Source organism: Adiantum capillus-veneris, chromosome 25 (assembly GCF_014529385.1).
Source record: "Adiantum capillus-veneris isolate H3 chromosome 25, ASM1452938v2, whole genome shotgun sequence".
Taxonomy (NCBI): domain Eukaryota; kingdom Viridiplantae; phylum Streptophyta; class Polypodiopsida; order Polypodiales; family Pteridaceae; genus Adiantum; species Adiantum capillus-veneris.
The window spans coordinates 5,745,965-5,752,945 of NC_140955.1; the positions used below are offsets into that span (position 1 = coordinate 5,745,965).

The window sequence follows — 6,981 nt, forward strand, 5'->3', positions numbered from 1 at the left end:
ATTCCGTGCTAGTTGGATAGCACTCGACTATCATAATGCAAAATTAAAACTTCTACATTAATCCCCAAATCTCCCACTAGATGAGTAAGTCATATACTTCCTTATTGGCATCTGATGAAACAACATAATTTGCTTCTATGGTAGATTGGGAGACATACGATCTTGCAAACAAGATCGTCACAATACGGCACCACCAATGAAGGTAAAGACATGACTTGATGTAGACCTTCTATGATAGACATTCCCTACATACTCTACACCCACCCTACATTTGTATAGCCAATTACACATGTGTTACCATACATATGTGGTAGTGATGTGTGTGTACTTAGGACCTTTGGGGCATTTTTGCCCTCACTAGATGGTTTTTTCCCGCGTGCTTTGTGAGTGTTATTTTCTTCATAACAGGTCCCTTATAGTGTTCTTTGGGTTGTGCTATATAGCATGTGTTAGTCCCGCTTCATTTCTCCCTTTTCAGACAGTTTTCATATCAGGTGCATGCATTCACCATGGCTGACAATAACATAGATTTGTTCAAGATGTTTGTTGCTGAGGCTAAATTAGACATGAAAAATTATTTAATGTGGGCTTACATGATGCAACATGTTCTTGTGTCAAAGGGAAAACCCAAGCCATACTCTGTGCATAGATCTTCATTGTCAGGACAAGAGTAGGACCAGTCACGGCCAAGGGCCAGGATGGACATGCAGTCAAGGGGGTCCCTATATTTAGCAGGCCAAGGGCCTATATAGGGCATGGCTGGGTGGAGATTAGCATGTTCCAGTCCCCTTGCCCTTTCATTGGTATCAGAGCTAGGGGAGGGGAAGGCCATGGAGGAGGGAAGAAGAAGGGGCTTGCTTCTTGCATGGCTTATTGCATGTTCTCTCTCTCTCTCTCTCTCTCTCTCTCTCTCTCTCTCTCTCTCTCTCTCTCTCTCTCTCTCTCTCTCTCTCTCTCTCTCGATCTGCTTTGAGCTAGGCTACCATGGCGTGGGCAAGGTCCCTAAGGGCTGCACCGAACATGGGCTGGATGGAATAGCATGGCGGGTTCCAACCATCGCAAGAATGGTCGCTTGCACACACATGGCAGGGTGTCGATCTGCAAAAAATCCTGCATGGCTGGGTTCAATGGGAGCGCCTCCTCATGGGGAAACATCCCATTGCAGCATCATCAGTAGACGAAGTCGGGATGGTGCGCTCTCTCCCTCTGTTTTTTCCTGCGCAAGCGGCTGCTGCCATCGCGAATTCGCTACCACTGGTTTTATTTGGTTGACCTTCACACTTGGCCAAGGGCCAAGGACTTAAGTTATCAAGAGGCCATTCACCCACAGCAAAGCCAAGCCTAACTATTTTCGAGCTGGTTAGGAGCAGGGGCTTCAGATTGCACGAGCATCCCTTCAGCAAATTTTCTGGTTCTTCGGACATCATTACCATGGATTTGACACACCAGCCGCAATTTTGACAAGGCATCAACTTGTCGAAGCATGCAAGGCAAGCAACATGATATCTACAACACTCAGTTGGACAAGAAGGAATTAGCATCATGCCAACAGCAAGCAACAATCGGCATAGCATTCAAGGCCTGTAAGATGACATGAAAAGCAACACACTTTCGAGCTTATGGAACGCAATAGATGAGTATTTGGAAAGAGTGTTGCCTTTCAAACGCACCGCTATGTGGAGTGGAGCTCTCAAGGAGGGCGGTACTTGAAGCAAAATGCAAATTCCGAATTTCCACTCAAGGAGATATCCAAATTTTTGAGTTTTCGTTGGTTATCAAAGTGGGTTTCGGCATGCGCAGCTTGGCAGAGATGATTAGGCGACATGCGAGATGTTTCTCGCAAAGGGGATAAAAACAATGAGGATATGCTCGCCGCGTACATGGACGAGTGTACAGGGACGAACGCCATGCTCATCAGGGTTAGTTTTTTTGTAATTCCAAGGATTTTCTTAATCTCTGTGAAATTTTACTTTGCAGACTTATACGGATAGCATTGCAAACATTGATTTTTGATGCAATGGCAAGGTATGTTACCATTTTGGCTTATGCGTGCAAAGTTGCTTTGCACGGTTGGATCATTGATCGGCATGGCCAACTTCAGGGCAGCTGGCATGAGCCCGGAGTTGGGGCTTGCGGAGAAGCAAGGCTTCTCTACCTATACATCGTTTAACCACATTATGTGGTGATGCAGACACTAATGTTAGAGGTGGTGATTGTCACAAAATGGCAATCAAACCTAGCAGGTACAAGCCTCGCAGTTCTCACACGATTCCACATTGGTTGCAAATTTGGCAAGGCCATTGGCAACAGGAAGTAAAGTAATTATTGAGCATGTGCTTGATAACTCTCGTATGCTACGACATGAATGATCATGGCTATCATTCATAGAACCAGGCAGGTCTGACATACATAACTTGTACGTGTTCTACTATTTTTCACTTACATTTACAATTCGACAAGGTCGGTTTTTTGTGCATGATCGACCAGGTCGAGTCTCTTTGCTATGACATCTGTCGTCAATAGCATTTGTTGGCAATGAGGCCAGCCATAGTTCTATGAAGCAAGGCTTCAATTTATACATCTTGCATTCAGGCTGGCCATGTTTGGCATATGCTATGAGCATACAAAATTGGGCAAAAATAGGCACTGTGTTTGCAGGTTATTTCATATTGCAGGTTATTTCATTATGTACCAGATGGGTGTATAGGATATATGATGGCGTCTGTGCAGGTATGGCTATGAGCCAATTTGGAATGAGTTTTTCCTTCCAAAATTCATGACAACTGATTGCAGCAACAACGACCAGGTTAGCCAAGTTTAAGTTTTTCTTTTTTTTTTCCTGTTTACACTTTACTTGGCAATTACTGTCATTGTGCAAAGCAAAGTGCTTTGGCAATTTTATATGAGGCAAGACTTCTCCCTTGTGCCAAGGTACTACCCAATGACTTGGCATCACAGGCAGTGGCACACAAGTTTGGGGAACTACCAACATGGGAATATCAGCTCACAAAATCCCTACCAATCTAAACTGTGCAAGGCACTTATGGTTTTAGTTCTCACGGTTGAGGCCATCCCTCTCCTCAAGGGCTTACAGTTCTGCATGCAAGGCATGCTAATGAGGTGGATCCCGTACTACCGTTTTATGCATTACGCTTCCGCTATCACACTCGCAACTCTGTCAAGGACAGATTAAGGATAGATTGTTTTATATGATTGTTGGTTGCTATCAACACACAACACAACTAAAAGGAACCTAATTCTAGGACTTATTTCACGGGCAAAGTGCCAATGCTCAGTTGTCCTCATACAATCACGACACCTGCATGGTAGGTGGGTCGCAATGAGTTTTTTGTTCTTCGGTTACCTCTCTCGATGAGAGAGAGATACCGGAAAAACTGTGGGATGCTTATACGATAAGCTGCACTTTAGGCATAAGATGCGTAAGAGCACATAGCTGGGGTATACACTCTAAAACCTTAAGGAAATTTCCTCAGCCCAGCATGCTCTTGTTGTCTTTCTCTCTCTCTCTCTTTAAGGGAATAATGAAAATCTTCTAAGAAGCTTTTTGATACATGTTTTGTTTGGGGGTCAACATGAGCCAAGGTGCTCTAACTCTCAGCTAGAAATTGGTCAAGATGCCATTTACATTAGTTTTCATCGGTTTATCGATTGAACACTAATTGCCGTAAGAGCTAGGAGCCACACATAGGCTGGCTAAGAGCTAGGAGCCACACACAGGCTGGCTAAGAGCCATTGTCAGATTTTGGGTAGGACCCAACTATTGGCATTCCTTGGGTGATTGTTTTTATGATCGAACGTATCTGCCCAGTGAAGTACACATCGAATATATCGGCGTTAATGGACGATCAAGAGTCTTGTCATTTTAGAGGATTAGGGTGTCATTTTTGCAATATATGTTTCTAGTGCAACGCTCAAGTTGAGCTTTTGATACTCTTGCACTTATATCAGCTGATCTATACCATGGATTCTAGAGGCAGCAAACAATTGAGACAGCATGGCTATTGATACGAGCTAGGCATCTCCCTTATGTGGATTTCTTGCTCTCTCTATAGCACTACGAGTGTCTATGGAATCATAGTTTTGGGGTACGACCCAGTGGGTGCTTATTAAATCACTCCATACGCATTGAGGATCAGAGTTTGATCTATTCTCGTTATACTTTCAAGGAAATAATTTTGCAATCTACCACGCGGTAGCGGAAAAATTCAACTTTTCAAGTTGATTCTCATCATTCTGTACACGGTTAACTAGGTTGGTTACCGTTATCTGCTAGTTGAGCAGTTTCTACAAAGGGTCTTACCAATGGGTTTGACTACATAGATTCTACCCGACGGGTTTGGATTGCGAAGGCAACACCCAGGGTTTCTAGTGCAATGTTGCTTGGTTTTTTCACAAGGGGGAGATGTACTCCTGTGCATTTGAATATGGGTAACTGAACTTTCAGTTCAATCCCTAGGGCCATGCCAAGGGCATGCCGAAACAAGTATTTTGGGCCATAGTGACCAAAGTACAATATGCTGTTATGAATCCACTTGTAGGATTCAATTTGGCACATGTTGTCACATGGGATACAACATGGTCTAGGAACTCAAGTTGTTTGATTTAGCCAGTGTGGAGTAATGAATGAGGGTCCCTGTCACACTTGTCGCAGAGTGTTTAGAGTTACCTCCACACACAAGTACATCTTGTACTTGAAGGATGCTCTTCTTGCAGACATCCTTAGTTGAGACATATTCCACATGTGGCGAATATGAGTCTATGGGACTGACACTGGTGCCCCCTATTTCAAATATGTGTCACAACAAAGTCCCTAAGTGCTGGTCAAATCTGTTTTCTAGACCATTTTCAAGCACGACGTATCAGGAGCAATTTCAATGGCCAAAAATTGTCGGATACTTACAATGACTTGTTCAACTACAAGTATTGCTAAACAACATTACAGATGGTTGTTTATACATATAGCAAGGCTATAAGTTGTTAATGAAAAAGTTTCATTGTCTGTACCGAGAAGTGATCAATGTTTCACTTTCTATTGTGATACAGACATTTCAGCAAGGCTTGCAAAAGATTATAACTAAAAGTATTTAGTTTCTTTTCAGAACTATTTACATTCCTTTTTAAGGCATGCTAGGCACATCACATTTGCCATAAGTATTGGCAAGGATCATTATGGATATACAGGTTCAGGTTTGTTTTTGCTAAATGCATGCACACTAGATGTTATGGGCCCTAGTGTTTAGCAAAGGCTGATTTGGAACGGCATGTATATTCCTTAAGTTGTTGCTTATGAAGCATTTTGTACTCTAAGTGCAATATCTCTAGGAGATTACTTTTGGGTCTACTAATCACCAATAGAGGTCATGGCTCGGTTTGGGTGTTTGTGGATTTTTTCAAGTTAACCACGATGGTTATTTCGGACATTGTTGATTCCTCACCAATGTTATACACTATTGTGATTCCCCGTTTACCAGTCATCTGGGATGACTGTCTATAAACCGTGAGGAAAACACACCTCAGTATTGTCTGTTATCCAAGGGGATAGGCAGATTACAAAGAGTAATCTTGTGTTGAAGGATAGGCAAAGTGCGTACGTTAGCACCAAGCGATCCAATTAGTAAGCATTTATTGCTCTTCTTGGAGTTTACTTACTATTAGTTAATGCATGTTGCGACTCGGTAGTCTCTTCATGTATAAGTTAGGTTCTCAACCTTGACACTCCTTAGGGTGGGGTTGTTTATTGATGATGAAAATTGGGAACAAGTCAAGGACTTAAACTTGGCTAATGAGTTATGTTAGCAAGTTACTTTCATGGAAAGTGACAAGGGGTACTCTTTTTGGTACACCTTTGTTGTGATAAACTCGTTTACCATGCTGATGAGCGTTCTAAATGGAGTCTACACACTATATTTGGATAGGAACCGGTACCATCAGATGGTTACAAATGGACAACAATGTAGAAAATCAAGATGTTACTCTTTATTTTATTGAACCTCCTACTGAACCGGGTTCCGCGCAAATGAACCGTTGGATCCATGAGGGATATTACGATAGAAAACATTTGTGTTCTTATGAAGATACCATCACTTGTGTTTTTGAGGACGAAAATGCTTCTCCAAGGGGGGAGTAATGTCAGGACAAGGGTAGGACCAATCACGACCAAGGGCCAAGATGGACATGCAGTCAAGGGGGTCCCTATATTTAGCAGGCCAAGGGCCTATATAGGGCATGACTGGGTGGAGATTAGCATGTTCTAGTCCCCTTGCCCTTTCATTCATGCAGATGCTTGGCTCAGCTAATGCATTAAACACTCCGCCTGGGGAGTACGGTCGCAAGACTGAAACTCAAAGGATTGGAATGTTGTGCAGGACATTGATGTACGCTCGCTTTTTGTGGATGTAGGGGTTGTTGAGGATGTTTCAAGGTTTGGTGGCAGGATTGCTGCTGCTAGAGCTGTTTTGCCTACGGCTGAGCAAGCTCGTTGGGAGGTTAGAGATGCATAGGTTGTTACCATATACATGTGGTAGTGATGTGTGTGAACACACTTAGGATCGCCAAGGCATTTTTCCCCACTAGGAGCCCCCCCCCCCCCCCCTTGCATTGCATATATGCGCAACACTCTAGGGATTTCTTATCGTTCCATTGCACATTAAGTAATACACTCTTTGTTGTGTGCCTTGAGCTTCCTTCATCTTCTACAAACTGTGTGTGTTTCCCTGCAACCCTATTTCCAACATTTGGTATCAGAGCAGGTTGCATCCTCCCAGGCTTAGTCACTAGTAGCTCCCGCACAATCCTGCTCGCTTTCTCTAATTTTTGTGAGCATTGATGAGCGTCAACTGGTCGATGTCGTTTTTTGCATAACATGTCCTTACAATTTTCTACGGTTTGTGCTATATAGCATGTGTTGTTCTTGCTTCGTTTCTCCTCTTTTTGGGCAGTTTTCACATCAGGTGTAGGCAT

General features: G+C 43.1%; 1 pseudogene; it reads left to right on the forward strand.

Moving 5' to 3' along the window:
* Positions 1 to 984: 984 nt before the first annotated feature.
* Positions 985 to 1,597, forward strand: LOC147424364 (uncharacterized; annotated as a pseudogene).
* Positions 1,598 to 6,981: the final 5,384 nt, after the last annotated feature.